We start from the raw sequence: 20,390 nt of genomic DNA, 5'->3' as shown, positions 1-20,390 counted from the left end.
CGAAAGCTGAAGCAGGAGGACCTCAGTGTCAACACCAGCCTCAGCAATAGCAAGGTGCTAAGCAACTCAGTGAGACCCTGTCTAAGTAAAATACAAAATAGGGCTGAAGATGTGGCTCAGTGGTTGAGTGCTCCTGAGTTTTATCTCTAGTACTCCTCCCTCCCAGAAATAAAAATTTATTGGGTTATGTTTGACATTTAAAAAACAAAACAGATCAAGCTGTTATTAGAGATATAGAAATAAGGTATGTTCATTATACACCATGTATTTTAATATCTTGATGAAAAAGACCTCTGTTCTCTTTTTGACTGTTTTCTGAATGTATCATTTGAAATTTGTTTTCAGATCTCCTAGGAAAAAAAAAGCAGAATTTAACAAATGTAATCTGTAATTTAGTTGTTTAATCCAGTCTTCTTGTTCTCTGGTGCCTAATTATTATTAGCATTAGCTGGAAAGACAGATGATGCAGAACTAGAGAATATCTCCTTTGAGCTTTACTAATGTTGAGTATATACACTGTGAGGAAATATAATCAATGTTTAGTATAGTGTTATATTTAGTTAATCAATGTTTAGTGTAGTGTTATATTTAGTTTCTGTTGGATACATTTCCTTATGTTATTTGAGAAATGATTGTATTCCTGATGTCTTTTGAGAATATAAACATCTTTTAAAAATAGAATAAATTATAATGAAAATAATAAATACTAACAAGATATTAATAGTGTCCTCTTTTTCTAAGTCTAATTTGCTGAATTCCTATCTAAAAAGTGTAAAATATCTGTTATAATGAAACAGGCTAAAATCAAGTCCCTTAATTCTGGGATATATCATGGTACAATGGAAACAGTGCTTATTATGGTTCGGATATGAGGTCATCCCCCCAAACTCCTGTTAATGCAGGAATATTCAGAGGTGAAATGGTTAGATCTTGAGAGCAATAACCTAAACAGTCCATCATAATTTGAGTAACTATGTGGTAACTCTATACAGGTAGGGGTGATTGCAGGAGGTGGGTTACTGGGGGTGTTCCCTGGGAGGATGCATCTTCTCTGTGACCCTTTTCCCTCATCTCTTGCTTCCTTGCTGCCATCAGGGGAGTGGCTTCTCTATGCCACAGCCTTGCCTCCATGATATGCTGCTTCGCCTTGTGTCAAGACCTATGGAATCAGCTGGACCAAGATCTCTGATATCATGAGCCCTGAATAAACCATCCCTCCTCTAAGTTGTCCTTGTCAGGTATTGTAGTCACAGCATTGCAAAGGTGACTGAAACACTGCTATCCTAGGAAAAAAAGAAATGACCACAAATCTTCCTGTGCATTTTCTAGTTTTATTACTTTGAAGAAGCCATCTGATGACTCCTGGCCTGGAAGCAGTCTCTGAACTAAGGTACTGCCTTCGAAATCTTTCTAGATTTAGATTTATAATTAGGAAAATGTGTTATGAAATTCTCATATTCATATATACACAATTTTATGTTTATCTCTGTGCAATACAGACTATATTAGGTATTAAATATAACTCAGAATGATGTTTCTAATATTAAATACAATAGTTAATATTGATTTTTCTTGAACTAACTTTTGTAGTGTAATAGCATTTTAAATATAATATAATATATGAATTAAGAAACAAAGATTCAAGATTTGTTTTTTAATGTCATATATATATATTTTTACAAAATGTTTGTATTAATCTTATAGCTAGCAGATTTCGAATAGGTTTAGTTTTTACAGTGATCATAATTTAACTTCATGGACTTGTTCTGGTACCAACTGAAATATTAACAATAAGTCGGTTAGAAAACTTCTCCTTTTCTAAACAGTCTGTGACATGGAAAAAAAATTAATTTGTCTACCATTTTAAAGATTAATTACCTGATAACTAAAAATCTTTTCTCAAACATATTTCCTGAGATTGCAATTTAAATTATACACAAACTCATGGTGCTACCGGACTGGGCACGTCTCAGAAATTGAAAGCATCATGAAGTATTCCCCTCCTTCAAACCTCCAATTCTTGCAGTCAAGTCAGAAAGATTTCAGAAATGTGTTCAGAGTACCAGGCATATTTTTATTGGGAAAAAAAATGGAAATGGGAAAGAGAACACTCTGAAGGGAAAAAGTGGGACCTCTCAGAGGAGTAGAACAGCCAGCCTTTCCTGCCTTTCAGTTTTAAAGGAGTTTCATAGAAGTTCCACCATGTCTACCTCTTGACTTTTGACTGACAACAGGATAACAACAAGTCCCCACTGTAGTGACAATTCTAGGTTACTTTGACCAATGTCAACTAGTTCTAATTAAAACCTGTTCTTATAGGTTTTATGGTCAGAAAGAATTATCCTTATCTTCCAGAATCTGATATTTCAAAGGGTCACAAAAATCCCCTCTTCAAGGTAACATGTGTTCCTCTTATTGGAATTATTTCAGGCCTGCATTTCTCTTGCAGATGACAAATAGTTTGCTGAGGAATGTAACATATTCTGTCAACTTAAGCCAGACAGTGCTGGAAGTAAATTGCTTTTTTAAAAGTGAAATCATGTGGGGAGTCAGTAAAGGGGGCACATTTAATAGAATTATTCCCTTAATCTCATGTTCCCACCACTCATGTCTGTCTGTTCCTATTAATGGGAAACCTTAACTCTACAAATACTGGATAAATTCAAAATTCTGCTTTTGTGAAAGAAAGAAGTGTCTTGCTCATTTGTATTTCATAACTAAACTTAAAAGAAAACAGGTTATGAAGTTTTTTGAAAACTTTCTATATAGACATAAATTTGAGACGTATACTAAATTTACTTCTAAACTGTAAATGACTGACTTTATAATATTTGGCAATTATCCACTTAAAATTTCTTAATGTAGTTTTACGTTAAGAAAATAATATGAATAAAACTTTAACTAATTAAAAATAAAAAAAATTGCTATAAATATTACTGTTTGATTTTTAATAAACAAGAAAAATGTTTATCCTTTCAAATAGATGGGAAACTACATGATTATAGTGAGGTTTACCTATTAGTGAAATTTACTAGATGATGAGTATGTGTATTAATGATCGGCACATAATCAACATTGTATTTTTACTGGCACTTTTTTGTGCACCCACTAGCATGCTTCTTAAGGGCAAAGGATCATATTTGATTTACTTTTTTGCTCCCATCACTTTTCTCAAAGCATAAGATTGTCAAAATCATATGGGTGGATCTTCATTTGCTGTTTTATTTACGTTTCCAAAAGATTACCAAAGACACCTGCCTATTTTTATCTTTATCTCTTTTTTCTTGTGAGTCATTTTCTCTTTTATAGATCTTTTTTTGTAATAAGAGAGTATTATTTTTTTATTAGTTATACAAATTTTTACGGTTCATATTGACATAATTATACAAGCATGGAATACAATTTGTTCTAATTCAGTCCCTAGAACTTCTCTTTCCCTCCCCTTCTCCCTTCCCTATTTCCTTACCTCTACTCTACTGAACTTTCTTCTATTTAAAAGTTTTTACTTTGGATATACATGAAGGTGAGATTCACTGTGGGCGTATCCATGTATGTATGTAGAAAAATAAGGTCAAATTCATTCCATCCTTCCTCTCTTTTCCCCCTCAATTCACTTCCTCTACTCCACTGATCTCTCTTCTGTCTTCATGGAATTCCCTCTTTCTCCTGCTTTATTTTTCTTTTTCCCCCCTTACTTTGGTATAGCTTATACATATTAAACAACAACAAACCCACTTTGACTTCTGTAGATCTTATTTTCATGTATAATGTTATAATGTTTCATGTATAATGTTATCTCCATGGTCCTAGAAAGTCTCTGTGCTTCCTATTGTGTAACTAGTGGGAAGGAAATACTTGTTCGTTGCAGTATGTGAGTGGTACAGATTATAATTTACTGAAATACGGTTACATGGGTGAGACAGTAAAGATGAATCCCTAGGTGAAGGGGCAAGGGTTAAATTTTTTTTTTCATGGTTCAAAGTAATTTTTTTTTGTCTGCTTGAACAATTGAAATGATTTGTAGTACTTTAAGAATGCTAGAGTGTAGTACTTTATTGTGATTACATATATTTTTTAAGAATTTTTATCCCACTAGCATAGGCTCCTTGAAAGGAATTACCTGGGACAATGGACTTGAATAATTTAGGTTCCTTAGTATGTATTATTCCAGTACATTCTTGAAAATTTGGGGTCATCTCATATTTTGACATTTAAACATTTTACTGTTTATTGTTCTAATTTATTTCTGAAGTTGATCATTTCAAGTTGCTAAATATTTGTGCTTTGTTTTCTAAAAATTCTACACTTTCCATAACTAGAGGTATCTGGAAATCAATACTACTCCAATATTTCTTCACTTCTTCTTGCACCACTGTTGTTTCTTTTACTTTAGAATTTTATTTACTTTTAAAAAGTCACATGTTCTGCAAAATATTCTGTCAAATATCTTTGCTTTGTCCTATTTTCTGATGTTTCTTATGCATTATTTTAATGCTTAGGTTCTCTAATTCATCATTTTGTGCTCACCATTCTACATTTTTTAATTTTGTTGGTAGTCATTCTCAAGTTCAAAAATTTTCTAGGACTTCCTTATTATCATTAGGTAGAAACTTCTCTGCTTGATAACAAAGACTTTCAGCAAAGAGTATCTAACTCCCATTTTTCTAGTTTACTTTCATGTATGTGTAGGTTATATCATAGCCAATCTGAATTATCTGCATGAATCTTCCTCAGAATTTATCAAATATATTCTCACATTTTTGTCTTTGTTGAACTTGGTCCCATTCTTTTGACAGGTTTGTCCTGTTAACTTTAATTAGAACCCTCAAGGGATATATCAATTTTACATTTTTTCATGACAGCTAATTTGATCCTCAGTGAGAATTTGTTGGAACCATCATGATAACATGCCCTGTTATATAGAAGTTGCCCTCATTTAATCTACAGTAATGATGTCAGTGCCTCAAGGGCTGGTCCTGTCCTCTTCTCACAGCACTGTGGGCCTTTCTACATAATGGAATATCATATACACTCAGGTTTAAAAAAACTTAGGTTTAATTGAATTAAACCTAAGTGGTAGTTGGTTAAATCCTGTTTTATTGAAAAGCTTGAATTAAATCATGCAGGAAAAAGTCCCCAAATTTCTCATGGGTTTTCATGTTTGATTTACACATTGAGCTAGAAGCTTTGGAATTATTACTGCCCTGGCTTAGAAAATATATTTATAAACATTCCTTTGGGAAATGTATCTTTCCTTTCCTTTAAATAAGATAGACCCATTGCAAATAATTCCGCAAGTAACTCTTTTGTAAGTCATCATGTGCTTTGAGTAGTAAGACTTCAAAATCCAATTAATATTTAAAGAGGACAACTTGAATATAAGGCATCATGAAAATATTTCTGCTTGGAGAAAATGTAATTTGACAATTTTTAATAGGAAGTGGACTTTCCAGAGACCTCTAAAAATAGAAGTAACAAAAAATGATAATAGGAGATAAGAGAAAATCAATAACTAATATTATAATTAAAAAATGGTATTTCTAAAATGATGATGGGGAGAAAATATTTGCTTCTGACTGAGATGCAGTAACAGTGGCTGGATTTATCTGACCACCTGGAATAATGAACAAAATATGAAATGAGCTGGTATATCTGTATGTGTATACACACACATATGTACACCTGTACACATATGTGCCCACATATGTCTATGATATGTGTACATGCACACCAGAAAATGACCCTCGAGAAACAGCAACAAGATCAAGTTGAGTCAGATGATTATCCAAGCTTATTGCTTTGAGAGAATTTTCAAGCTGTGGTAAAGATAGGGTGAATCCAGGAAAAGCCTGGCATATGATAGTTGAGAAGATGGAACAGACAGTGTGCAGAGGTACAAAGTGTCTAAAATTTATAGGACAGAATACTAGTAAAATGAAAACTGAGTAGAATCTTCAAATTTTCCCCAAAATTCAGATGAATGTAGATCAGAACATGCAAATGAGGAAACTTTGTAAGACTGAGGAAATAATGACCTTGCTTGGTGCTCACCTGGGCCTGGAAAGAATGATGATTACCACAGTTCCAGTGGAAAATATCATGATTCACAGTAAAATTTATATAATATACAGAACATTTCTACCCCAGGAGTGGGGAACAATTAGACTGAGCTTAGACTGACCACAGCTCAGATCTTCCCTAACAAATAATAAAAAGCAATACCTGCCCCAGGCAAGCAATATCACCACCTCCTGATAATCAGGGTCAATTATGTTTGACATATTTGATAACCCTTTTTGCTAACTGATCCTTAGCTACATTTCTTTTTGAAAGTGATACCCTTTGGTGGAATAGAACTCTAAACCTGTGGAGTTCTAAACTGTTGGTATAGGAAACCCAAAGTCTGTAAGTGAGTCATTGGGGGTGATGATAAGTGGAACCACACCTGCTACTGCCAAAAGATTCTTACACTCACATTTCTGTCCACTTTGTGACTCAGCAGGATGCATCTTGAAAGAGGTAATTCATTCTCATAGGCAGTAGCCTCAGAGCTATTGCCTTTCTAATGCTCTTTTAGGCTGTCAGATTCTGAGTAGAGTAGGAAAAGACCAGTGAAATTTTTGATCTTAGATACACTCTCAAGCCTTCATATTTTGATGTGGGCTTCCTGGTGGAATGTCCATCTTATATGGGATTAGGAATTCTGTAACTTCCAAAGTAGTTGTTCTGATTGCTGCTTTTCAGATTAGAAAAGGCAAACCCATAACGAGAAGAGGTGTTTATATCTATAACAAACTTAACTCAGGACAGAAGAGACCCAATGTAGGCAATTTGCCACCAAGGTGTTGGCTTCTCAAGGTATAGTGCCATAGCTGAGGTCAGCATTGGTCTCACTAGTTGGACATTTCAAGGTAGCAGTAGCTGAATCCGCCTATGCTATTAGGGTCATGAATAGCTTTCTTGGCCACTTTATTTGTTTGTGTATCATGACAACTCTAATGAGAATAGATCATATTTAAAAAGCCAGATAATATCAGTGGCTTCTATTTATGTTCTTGTTTAGTGATTTTCTGATGGGATTTAACATGATATAGTTTTTCACATTTTGTGTCCACTTAATTTACCTCTTCATGAACATCTACCCTAGGCATTCTTGTGTCTGGTCTTCCAACCTTTTCTCTTTCAGGTCTTTGACCAACTAGTAGGATATTCACAAATAAAATACCAAATTATCATAAAGTAAATATTTAAAATGAGAATGTATATAGTTCTAGAACCATTTCGCCTTTCCTACAAATGAATGACTTCCGGTGACTCTTCGTGTTGTCACTGTCTTTAAGGCCTTCCCAGAGTAAAGCTGTAGTGCAATCACTGTCTATTATTAGCTTGAATGTATAAAATTTACCATCTTGTTCTCAAAACAAGCTTCACTGTGGGGATATAGTCTATTTTCTTCTCCATTAGCCCCCATACTTTCCTCCTTCTGGATGCACCGTTTTGTTTTAACCTTGGCTATAGGTCTGATGGTGAGAAGAGGCTAGGGAAACTCCTGAGAGGAATCTGCTGCTTTGTGTGGGAGAATGGGAGAAATGTCTGTCTGATCTTTCTTTATAGGAGAAGTGGTAGTTCTTATGGGGAATAGAAACATTCTCTACACCTAGATTGTCCCTCTGCCATGTGACAGAATCATGGTATTTTACAACTGGGGATGTGAATTAGCCCTGCCTTGAATATTTAGCCATCTTTGAAGATTAGCAACTCTATTAAATATTGGTCTTGACTTTTATATTTGCCCATCTCCTGAGAGGAAGGCTTCTTTTTGGCTACCAAAGAAAGTGTTTTACTCTCATGCTTAGCTTTCCAGCATTTTAAATTTCTCTCATCTTTTCATTATCCACCTTCAGGGAAAAATTATTTAATTCTATTATTCTTACAGTTATTGTTCACTTACAGTTCATTATCCACCTTTAGGTAAAAAAAATCATTTAATTCTATTATTCTTACAGTTATTGTGAATAGTTAAAAATCCCTCATCCACACATTCTTTAGGGCATACTCATCCATGATCACATTTTATCAAGTGGTATGAGTGAAAGTTTCAACCACTAGCTGCCCAGTTTCCATGCAGGATGAGTCTACCTTTCTGGTTGAGGGATGAGCAAGTGGTCCTATCTGCTATGTTACTGCCTGCCTTCTCCAACTTTCCTGGAGTACAAACTGTGCTCATTGGGTTGTCTGGAAATGGGATAATAAAACAAAATTAAAATTGCCAAAGATTTAATGGAGAGTAAAATCTATGAAAGGAAAAGGGAGCAGAAAGAGGCAGTTAGATTCCCATGCAGTACTAAAAATGCCTCTGCCAGCTTCATAGTGAGCTCTGGAGAAAAGATTTACGTAAGTGGAAGGCTGAGTTGGGTGCAGTGCTTTTTACTTAGCTTTAATTGGTCTTTGACTAGAAGCCAATGTAAAAGTTTAATCTTGGCTCAAAAGCCAAGGCAGACTGTGAAGAAACTAAGAGTTGGAGCTAATCAGCCAACCGTACTTCTCATAGGTGAGCAGTGAGATTCTCAATAAACAGATGTCTCAGGCAACATCATTATTTCTGCCAAAGCTTCCATTCACTGTGCACACTTTGCTTTGGTTTCTAAATTCATCAATGATGGTAATATATTGGAAATTTGAAATGCTGTCCTTGCTGGAGATGTTTTCACCTTTTTGATGTCATTGTTGTTCGTCACCATTTTTAGGAAAAGGTAAGACACATGGCAGGTGCCTGGCAATACTATACCACCAGAGAATGGGCCTCATAGGAGATGTGTTCATCTATTCTGATTAAGTATTTATTTTACTGATTTTCAGTTATGTGTCCTATCTTAACCTATTATCTTCCCAGGGCAGTGAGAATGCAGAGTTTGAAATAAAAAGGTTAAATGCTGCTAAGACATCTTACACAGGAGATGTTGATTAACGTTTTGTGTATTTAAAATATGAAATTGTCATTTTAGATATCAAGTAGACATTTAGAATTAGAAATACCACATGACTGTTTGAGGACTTCATACAGACAAATACTGATAATTAGACACCAAGAATATGTGTTTTCCTGTAGACCACTGTAGTTAAGGTAATGTGATAATTTAGGCCTAGACTATTAAATTTTACCTTTTCACTCTTTATAAAAATATATTTATCCGCTAAATGAGTAGTTAGTGATTAATATTGCAGAAAATATAACCCTTTAAAAACTTTCTAGAAACACACAGTTTGTTACTTTCATCTACTTTAACATTTATTATATTTGTTAATTAAATCATTTCTCCAAAAACTTCTGCTTTCCAACCCTGTGCCCTCCTGCCTAGAAATGCCCTATATACTTGAAAGCAAACATATTTAATAACACTAAGACAAAAGAGACAAGTTATTTTACTAATCCAAATTGGCTTTCTCTGAAAGTACACAACATGTACTTTGAAAGTTGAGTTTCATGGAATTAAGTTACATAAATAAAATATTTTGCTAATCTCTACTTGTCTTTGCAAATACATTATGCCTTTATTTGTAAGTTTGGGAATCCTAAGGTTGACCTAGCAATTAATCAAAAGGACAAGTTTATTATAGTATCTAAAACAACTGCTGTCTATGGAGAATGAGCACTGTTAAATTAATTTATTTTTTTTCCTTTGATGGATCTGAATCCATCAAATCTGAACTTTGAGCTGAATTTCACAGCAGTGCTCTGAGGATAATTCATAGAGGGTGAGAAGGGGAAATAGGAAGATAGGGAGATAGAAGTCAGCAAAATTGGGAGAAAATGGAATTCTAAGTGGAACAACAGGGTCAGTGAAAAAACACATTCCTGGAATGGGGTGGTCAGAAGTTTAATATTAAAAAATTATGTTGTTTTTACTTACTTTTTAAGCACTATTCTGATTCCTTCAAATATTCAGTAGAGTTTTACACACACATACACACACACATACACATGCACACAGACACACACACACACACACACACACACACACACACACACACTTTATTTGAGAACCAGAGTGTTTTCTTGCAGTTATGAGGTTTAATAAATTATTTTAAAGAATTACAGAAAGAGATTGTAGTATTATAATAAGACTGGTCTGACACAAATCAGAAAGGTACATCATCAGTTAGAAAAAATGTACAGAATTCAATAGGAGCCAGGAGCTAGAAATGACCGTGAAAGTAAAACTAAGCTGCTTCCCTGTCCCTCCTTCCCTCCTCCAAATCACTAGCAAGTAACAGGAATCTTAGGAAACTATTTTAATTGTCCACAAATAGTAGAATTAAGGTTCAAGCTAATTATCTAGGACTTAAGAGGCAAGTGATCCAGTTAAAACCTGAATTGCATAAGAATTCTTGAATCAAAATATAGGTATACATCAAGGCCTCAGCAATAAGGGAACCAAACTCAAATTCTAGAAGTATTTCATCAGTAGTTCTTCTCAGTCTCTCTGAATACATTAACTTTTACTCATCTTACTGAAGACCCACTTTCTCCATGCTGTAGGTAACTTGGCTTCCTTTAATTACCTGAATGGCATTATTAAACTTGCTGGGTCTCAGATCCCCAGATCCCAGGGAAGGGTATACTTATGCTTGAACCAAACCACTTTCGTCAGCATATGGTTTGTGTTGCACTGATTGTACAAAGCTTTTATTTTTAGAGCATCCACTTTTTTTATATATTGGTCCTACTTTGCTACAATCATTCATTTATTCTTCTGATGTAGGGATTATGAGCATTTTATGCCCCACAGTATTACAGGTGTTTTAATCCACTGGTTACAGAATATAATAAAGTGCTTTTCTCAATAATAAATCATGTCAACTTTAAGAAACAATATTTACTAAGAGAATTTAAGGATATGGCCACAAATAATTAATAGAACAATTGAGACAAGGAGAAGGATGCACTTATTGTTGTCAGGAATAGTTGATTGATGACAGCATAATTTCTTCATGAAGAATTTATGTTACACTCCCAAAAGACCATCTGGCAAATGTTCTCTGGATGTTTACCTGTATATTTTCAGTTTAATAACAATTCCAGACATCTTTTAATTAATCACATCTGTCAAATGCTGTTGAAGACAATCAGCTAAACAGGATTTCCTTAAGGACAGTCTAGTTCGAGTGACAAACTACAGATTTCATTCACTCAGAAAAAGAGGCTTGAAAATGTGACATGTTCATTTTCAAAGCTCTTTCTTAAATTCCAGAGAATATAGAAAATGTAGGATACATTTTAATATATGTGTATATGTATAGATGAAAGAGTGGGTATGTATGTAAGTTTCTAATATAATAGGTGACCCAGGTGATATTTTCGGTTGCTATCAGAAACATAACATTCATATGTCATGTGCACACAAGGATATCTGACCAGCTCTTCTTCAAAGATGTGTAGGGAGAGGAACAGGTAGGGTAGCATCTCTTTTTCTTATGTCTCGTTCATTGTTTTTGCAGTTTTGTTATGATATGCTGAAGTAATGAGTTAAACCTAAAATTTCAGTAGCTGAAACTAACAATAATTTTTTTCTGTGAAACATAGTCAATTCAAATTAGTATCTGGGGTTTGGTGGGAGCTTAAATCATTTTCCCTCAGAACCCTGGCTGACAGAGTCTCCACCAGTTTATATTTGAACCATCTACATGGCATATCCCAAACATGTAATAGGCAAAGAGGCACTAAATGGTCTTCCACTTGTAATTAAGCACTTTGCTTTGGAATACTCATGTGTGGTTTCTTTTGCCAGAAATAGTCACATGGCCTCACTTCCAAAAATATTGAGAAATATAAGAAAGAACAACGAGATAATAAGTAAACCGACTGCCCTGTCTTTGTCATACTATATTCTAGGATTGTATTTGTTGAGCAAGATAAATTGGATTAACCAAACAATTGGATAATTTGAAAAGTTTGTCCCAGAAGCATAAATTCCTCAATTTCGATGAGCTCGTGTGGTTCAAATTCAAATTTTATTTTTATAGTGATCTCATTTTTGAGAAAATTTTCACTTCACTTCTCCCAATGGATAGATGCTTATTTCAAGATTCACTGTGGCCTATTATTGTCAACACATCAAAATTTTTGCCTATTTTGCAGCACATAGTTCAGCCTGATTCTACCATTCACTCTAATTTATGTGATGTGTATAATTAAATTCAGCCCTGCTTGGTTTCTCATATTCTCAGGTTAACCACAATGATCTCAACTTCCGTTTGGTGTCATCTCTTGGCATGCATATCTGAACATTAAGTCCTACTGAAAAAATGAAAAGAAAAGTGCAAGGACATGAGATGAGTTCATCATGAAATGATAAACTTCTTTTATACCCAAATTCATGTGGGACAACGAATTTGAAAATAATGCTTTCATTTTTTTTTTAATTTTCTATACTAAACAGTTTCCTAGTAACTAATACAATGTTTTGATCTTTAGTATATTTAAACACAAAGATCCAGGGACATATTCTTCATCTGAATACATCTAAGAGACAAACTGTTCAAATGTTTTGAAAAATTTTGGTGACATTAAGGGAGAAAAAAAAATAAATGTAAAATACTAAGATCTTTCTTTCTCTTTATTCCAAGGTCACAGCACATGTAAAAAATGTGATGAATTATTACTTTCCTCCTGATTTTTATACTGAGGATGTAGTTCTGCTTTTAACAGTCATCTAGCACCTGAGATGGATGTAGAAACTCAATGGGTCAGAGAAGACTTGCTAACAGCTAACTCCACCTAGAGAAACAAAACATATAAACATACATACACACACACACACACACACACAAATACACAAACCATTGTTTCTGTGATATAAAGTTAATTGCTGATTGAGAACTTATTGCATAGGATAGAAAATAAAGCTTAATTATCTGCACATACTTAACCTTCTCTTTCCCCTCTTGTCCCTAATTTCTTTCTATTGAAGAGCAGGTTGAGTGAAAAACTTTAATACCTATGTCTGGCTATTTACTCTAAGCTACCCTCTTATTCTGCATTGTCCCAAATGACCATTAGAGTTGAAATGGATAAAAAATAAATGAGATATTGATGAACTACAGTGGTAATCAGAGTAACAAATAGCATTAAAGTTGTAGGAAACATCAGGCCTTCTTTTGAAAAGTGATTAGCATAGCACTTTAAAATATTTTTATTTTCATTTAATGACAATTTAAGGAGCAATCTGAAAGGAAAGTGCTGAATTTAGCAGGTACAAAATGTCTACCTATTTAATAAAATATCACAAACTGATTCTGAATTAGATTCAGTAGCAATTCAAATTGCATATAGAGAGACATATTCTCCAGTGGGGAGTCTTGTAAAGAATCTCATTTATTATAGATCAAAGTTACTTTTGCTTCATTCAAATATGAATGAATACTTATATGACCATCTAGGAAAAGACTTTGTGGAATAGCATTTCTCGTGATACTTATTTTTTGCAAGATTTTTTTTGAAAACATCTAAGTCACTGTTGTGGGTTCTTAGAGATGAACCATCTGTCACGAACCAGAATAAATATTTTATTGTAGCTTATTAAGAGAGGAAAAGTTGCTAGGAAAAAAACATTTAAAGTGTAAAATTGGTTATTGGTGAATTTCTTTCCCACAGAGGTCTTTAAAAAGCAGATTAGATGTTTATCCGTGAAAATAGTTTTGACTTTGCAAATAGGCAATTATCTCATAGTGTAGAATGGTAGAATCACCAAGAAGGTGGAGAAGGCATGGGGAAAGAAGGAAAACAGAGGAGCACAGCAGACTGTGTGTGTTTGTGAGAGAAGGGGAGGGAGAATGAAAATGAGGATAAGAAAGCGGGAAGGGATGCATCTCTTAGGGCATTGGCCCAAGCACAGAAGGATGCAACCTTTTGGGGTATCAGCGTGTGGAATTGAAATCAATGAGATGGCAGAGAGCTTCATAGTTAGGTGATTCCTGAAGCGTTTAAGCTTGGGACAGGGACTTTGGAGAGATAATGGGTAAAAAAGTGAAAGTTTGCATCAGTTACTTTCTTCTAGATATTTTATCCTTCAGTCATTTAAATCATAAGTTAACAATATTGAATGATCCTCACCAAGTCCTACATCTACAGAGAACATATTATTTAATTTCTCGGTTGTTTCAGATGAATACACGTGATTAGTACTCTGGAACTGTTATTGTACAATTAATACATCATTTGAGAATTGAAGAGAGAGAGAGAGAGAATTTTTAATATTTACTTTTAGTTTTCAGTGGACACAACATCTTTATTTTATTTTTTATGTGGTGCTGAGGATTGAACCCAGCACCCCGCACATGCCAGGCGAGCGTGTTACCGCTTGAGCCACATCCCCAGCACAGGGTGTTTTTTTTAACCCAGGTAAAATCTTGTAAAAAAAAAAAATATCTAGTAATTTTTTTTTTAAAATGTGAGGGAATTAGTGTCTGGTTGATTATGCATTTGTTCTTAAAATAAGCATTATTTAAATTGTTATCTTGCTTTTTATTATCGTACAGTACATTTAGCCCACTCAGAGCATTACAGGGTTCACTGTTTGATTTTAGGTGAGTGTTTATCAGTCACTGACATTGATAAATCATAGATGCTTTTGACAAGTGTGCATGTCTAATTTCTCTCTAAGCCCAATTTTGAATCCCTTTCTTCCAGAGACATTCATGACATTTCCCACCCAAGAATCTCTAAATGTTGAAAGTATTAGTATATCTTTGGTCTCAACCCCAATACAATAAAATAAATGTCTTTGAGTTTTATTTCCTGTAGTATGCATTATATATATTCCAGAAGTTTCAATATATATATATATATATATATATATATATATATATATATATATATATATATCCCCAAGGTACTGTTGAGAAGAATAAATCTGTGAAGGATAAACCCCTGATCTTTTAAAATTTATTCTGAAGGTGTAATAACAGTGGGTATCTATGGTTCGAAGAAAAATGCATATAAGTTTTTTGCTTTGGTTTGATTTCCTTTAATTGTTATAGCTGGATTGTGGTCAGTTCTATTAAAAAAAATGAGATCTTTACTTACTTGATTATGTTATATGATAAAGGTGAATAGGAAAGTCATTTCTCTGCTAACAATCTATTACATGCCTCACCCTAGAATCCCAAAGAATCCACATGAGAGGGATGCCATCTTGCTGTCTTGAGGAAGCAAACAGCTATGGTTTGGAGGAAATCGTGTGACTGGAAGATGTGAGTAACGTCTAGGAGCAAAGAGGGACACCTGTGGCTAATAGCCAGCAAGTAAAGGTTCTCATAAATTGTGCCAAGAATCAATAAATTTGGCAGAGAATCCTAAATTGTACATGAAATTCATAGATATGCAAGTTCCTTGTATAAATGGTATAGTATTTGCCTAGAATTCATGCACATCCTCTTGCATATCATATATATATATATATCCTCAAGCTCACACCTTGATTAGGGCTTAGTGAGACCCCACACAGAAACTTCTCTTAAGAGATGCTAGACTTTCACCCATAGAAACATTGAATTAATTTCAAATATATATTTGTGTTCTGTCAATCCACTAATTTGTGGTAATTTGTTATAAAGCAATATAAATTAGAAGCCATGAAAACATGTCCATAGGAAACCTACATGTGAGTGTCTACATTAACCTTCAATCAGAATAGCCAGAACCTGGAAACAACACACTTATCTATTAACTGGTAAATAGATAAACAATGTATGACATATCTATATGATGGAATACTACTGAGTAATTTAAAGTAATTTAAAGTGACATCTCCTCCAATATATTTAATAGCACAAATAAATATGAAAAACATTAGCTTAGTGACCAAAGATAGACATAATAGGCTCCACACTGTATGTCTACATTTCTATATAGACATTATAAAGCCAGTACTATAGGGACAGAAAAGGGGTCATCATTTATCAAGGGCTAAGTTTAACATTGAAACAATTGCCTAGAAATGGAAAGTCACATAGGGAATCATCTTCCATACCCTGACTTCATTAAATCTCTTTTTGCTATTTTCCTGAACTATAATTTTATTTGTAATTTTGTATATATTATATGTTATTTCTATATCTACATCTGTATCTGTATCTATATGTCATTGTACAGTTATTATACATTGGTATCCACTGGGTGAGAATTAGTTCCAGGACCCACTGTAGATACTTAAATTCATAGATATGCAAGTTCCTTGTATAAATGGTAGAGTATTTGTCTAAAATTTATGCACATCCTCTTGCATAACTTAAATCATCTTCAGGTTGTTTATTACATATCATGTGAAAAAGATGTTATATTTCATTGCTAGGGAATAATGACAAGGAAAAAAATTTGTATATGTTCAGTACAGACTCAATTTTTTTCCAGGATATTTTCAATTTGCAGTTGGTTAAATCAACAAGTGTGGTATCCACAGATATGGCAGGCTAACTATATAAGTTTATAAATTTATATATATATATATGTATGTATACATATATATTATATATATGTGTATGTGATATATATGTTTGTATAATGATATATACATTAGGAAGAAAGTTTAACAAATTCATGAATTTAGTGTTCTTTATTTTCATTGTCTATATTTTGAAAAGAAATTTAGTATTAACCAAAAGTCAATGGATTTATCTGTAATTCCTGTGTATATTGAATTTATCAAATATTGCATTTCATACCTGAATGTTTAGTTCAATAGACTTTGTTTAAAAGTCTTGCTAAAATGAATTTTGATTATGAAATGTACACAGAAATAGTTTTAATAAACCTTAAGGATTTCTAGCTATAGACCTTAGTACCAATGTGTTCAATAACCTTAATATGGATAGTCAACACATAGGCTTTTTTTAAAAGTTCTATATATAAAGGATTTATAACATACTGGCAAACATTATAGATAGAATTGGAAATTTAGAATCTTTGTATCAAATAACAGTGTAAAGTTTTGGTTACTAGTGGTTTGATTAATATATCTAGGAGTAAATAATGCAATCACCTCTTTCTGATTTATAATTCATTCAGCAATTTATATTCTACAAGACTAAAATTCATATATTTTTAAAAACAGATTTTTTTCAAATATCTTAAGTTTCTTTCCAGTTCGCAGTCAGGATGTGTTTTAGAATTAAATATTTAACATTTTGAAAACAAATTTAAAATATCTGCAATTCTTTACTTTTCAAAATTGTATTAGTATCAGTGACTAGTATTAATGGAACTTTTGAAATCTTTGCAGTTAGGTTTTAATAATATGAATTTATTTTCTTTGCTTTCTAAATAAGTCAAGTTATAGTATATTATCCATAGTATATTATCCATGTACTCTTTACATTAGATTTATTTCTAGATGAACTTATTAAAATGCAATGTATCTTAAAAATTTAGGTAATTTAATTTAACTTTAAATATGTAAGTCATCTTTGATTAGTACTAAGTATGCATTTGGATTTATTATTTTAAAACAGTCTGCTGGCACAAGTTCATCGTTTCCTTTATAGGTTTGTCTGTAAGTATGTGCCACTTGTTTTGTATTGCTGAGAAAAAGGAACTTCCAGTCCATAAGAATTAACAATGGGAGTTTTCCCCCTAATTAGCATTAAAAAAATCCTGGACATTTTCATGTTTTGCATTTGTTAGGATAGGCAGAGCCAAATTTTATGAATTACCTATACAGATGTTTAGCATTAAATAGATAATAAAAAAAATTTTGATGAATTTAATTCACTTTGTAGGTAAAATTATATATATATTATATAAACACATATATGCATATATATATCATGCATCAATCTGTCAATATATTATCCCATTCATTTTTTTCTTTCTGTGTAAATATTAAAAATGAAATGGGAATCAAGGAATATGAAGTATAGGTAAGCCAAAAATAAATTATTTGCAGACTATATATTATCATGAATTATCTCAGTATAATATTATGCAATGTTTTGTTTCAAAACTACCTCCATTCACATTTCTTTTCCCTTTCTCTTCTTGGTAAAGCTATTTGGCCCATTATTCAAAGAATAGCTATGATGTTTTAAGAAGTATTATTACTTGGGCTGGGGATGTGGCTCAAGTGGTAGCACGCTCTCCTGGCATGCGTGCGGCTGGGGTTCGATCCTCAGCACCACATACAAATAAAGATGTTGTGTCCGTCGAAAACTAAAAAAAAAAATATTAAAAAATTTTCTCTCTCTCTCTCTAAAAAAACATTTATTCATAAATAAGTATTATTACTGAATGTATATATGTGAATGCATGACCAATGTGATTCTGCAACCTGTATACTCAGAAAAATGAGATATATATTCCATCTGATTCAAATGTATGATATGTTAAGGTCATTGTACTTTCATGTGTAACTAATTAAAACAAATAAAAAATAAAAATAAAAGTAAAAAAGAAGTTGAAGCAAAACATTTATCCCAGATGATGGAAGGTCTTGGAATGTTTTTCTTTCAGGTTAAGACAACTTATCACAAAGTTTCTGAAATCTGAGTAATACCTTAAAATAGAATGTAACTGGGTGTGGTAGTGCACCCCTGTTATCTAGTGACTCAGGAGGCTGAGCCAGGAGCATCACAAGTTCAAAGCCAGCCTCAACAACAGTAAGGTACTACACAAGATGCTGTCTCAAAATTTTTTAAAAATTATCAAAATTGGGTTTGGAATATGGCCCAGTGGTTAATTCCCCTTGGATTCAATCCCCACTAGCCTAAATAAATAAATATAGAATATGAATTTTTAGTAATATAAACCTGTTATTAAATATGTCTTTTTCTTGGACTCAATGATTTGCTCTTCAGGTTTTCACCTGTTTGGAATAGATACCTGAATTGAAAATTTTATTTGAAGACATCTTACAAATAAGAATGTACATTATAAACTGGTGTGCTTTTAAACAACATTGTTATAACTTAGTTAATTTTATTATCCCAACATAATTTGTTGTCACCACAGTAAAACTATGGTAATGAAAGCATCTACCTTGGTAATAAAGGATATAATTGATCTCCTATCTTTTTAAGATATTGATTTATCACATGACAGTCACCTCGTAAGCAGCCACTGAAAATCTTACTCATTGGGCTAAGTAAGAAAAGGAGTATATTTCATTTACTTCAACTGTAGGTTTTTTCAAAGACTTATCATCTCTTCTAAAATATACAAAATGTATAGTTTGAGGTTAATTCAGTCAACCTCCATAAAAATGTTTGCTGTTTTGATTGTTTTACTCATTTGCTTTTGTCCCTAAAATATATGATAAATGATATTCTGATTCTGATACAATGAACAGAGGTTGAGATCTCTATTTAAAGAACAAATGAGTGCTTAATAAAATTCACCTAAATTTTAGCCCTTGTTAAACATTTGACAATAGAGGCATATTATGTGATGTTATAGGTGTCTGCATGCTGAATCATATAATAGTGGCTATTTGAGAGGCATATTTCTGTTAAGTGTTTATTCTTTAAATATTAAAAATGTGCCTCTGATGAGTATATTCTTAAATTGCTATGCCATGTAAATTATATTAGGAAAAAACTGGTATTGCAGTAGGTACTTGCATGCCTCCAAAACTTCTGAACATAATTGTTGTTTTCATTTTATCTACAGTAAATTTAAACCACAATGATATTCAGAAGATATGATAATTATTGAAGTCTTAAGTACTGAACATTGTGAGCCAAGAGGATTTATTTTAAGTAAGGGCACACTAGGTTGCTCTTTCAATAAAATCTCTGAGCATATCGTGTCAAGGAAGGGCAAGGAGGTATCAATAGCATATGTTACCATTTTGCACAGCATAAAGTATAAATATTATCACTTCAAAGTTCTTTCTAATTGAGTTACCTATTCTTTAATAAATAATTTTTTTTTTACAAATCAAATATTTAGTTTTGGTTTTGATCTCTATACTACTAACAAATATTACTTTTATTTGAAAGAGACATTTTTTTGAGAAAAAATATCTTTTTAAGAAAGACAACAGGTTCAGGCTGGGGATACGGCTCAAGTGGTAACGTGCTCGCCTGGCACGCGTGGGGCGCTGGGTTGGATCCTCAGCACCACATAAAAAATAAAATAAAGATGTTGTGTCCACCGAAAACTAAAAAGTAAATATTAAAAAATTCTCTCTCTCTCTCTCTCTCTCTCTCTCTCTCTCTTAAAAAAAGACAACAGGTTCAATACAGTTATTGAACTATATTAAAATAAGTTTTCTTGACAATGTTTGGCACAGTAGGACAAGGGAACTTAGCTTATGGAAATTGTCATGCTTTGAATGTGAGATGTCCCCCTGATGCTCCTATATTAATGCAGAAATGTTTAAAGGTGAAATGACTGG

The 20,390-nt window shown here is 33.0% G+C and overlaps 1 long non-coding RNA gene across 1 annotated transcript; it reads left to right on the top strand.

Moving 5' to 3' along the window:
* Positions 1-896: 896 nt before the first annotated feature.
* LOC120891864 (uncharacterized) lies at positions 897-15,320 on the top strand. Its single transcript, XR_005736444.2, has 3 exons — positions 897-1,238; positions 1,330-1,390; positions 15,161-15,320. It is a non-coding gene; the product is annotated as an uncharacterized LOC120891864 (long non-coding RNA).
* The last annotated feature ends 5,070 nt before the right edge of the window (positions 15,321-20,390 follow it).

This window comes from Ictidomys tridecemlineatus, chromosome 2, assembly GCF_052094955.1.
Source record: "Ictidomys tridecemlineatus isolate mIctTri1 chromosome 2, mIctTri1.hap1, whole genome shotgun sequence".
Classification (NCBI taxonomy): Eukaryota; Metazoa; Chordata; class Mammalia; order Rodentia; family Sciuridae; genus Ictidomys; species Ictidomys tridecemlineatus.
Note: the sequence above shows the minus strand (reverse complement) of the source record. Positions and strands in the feature narration are given on the sequence as shown.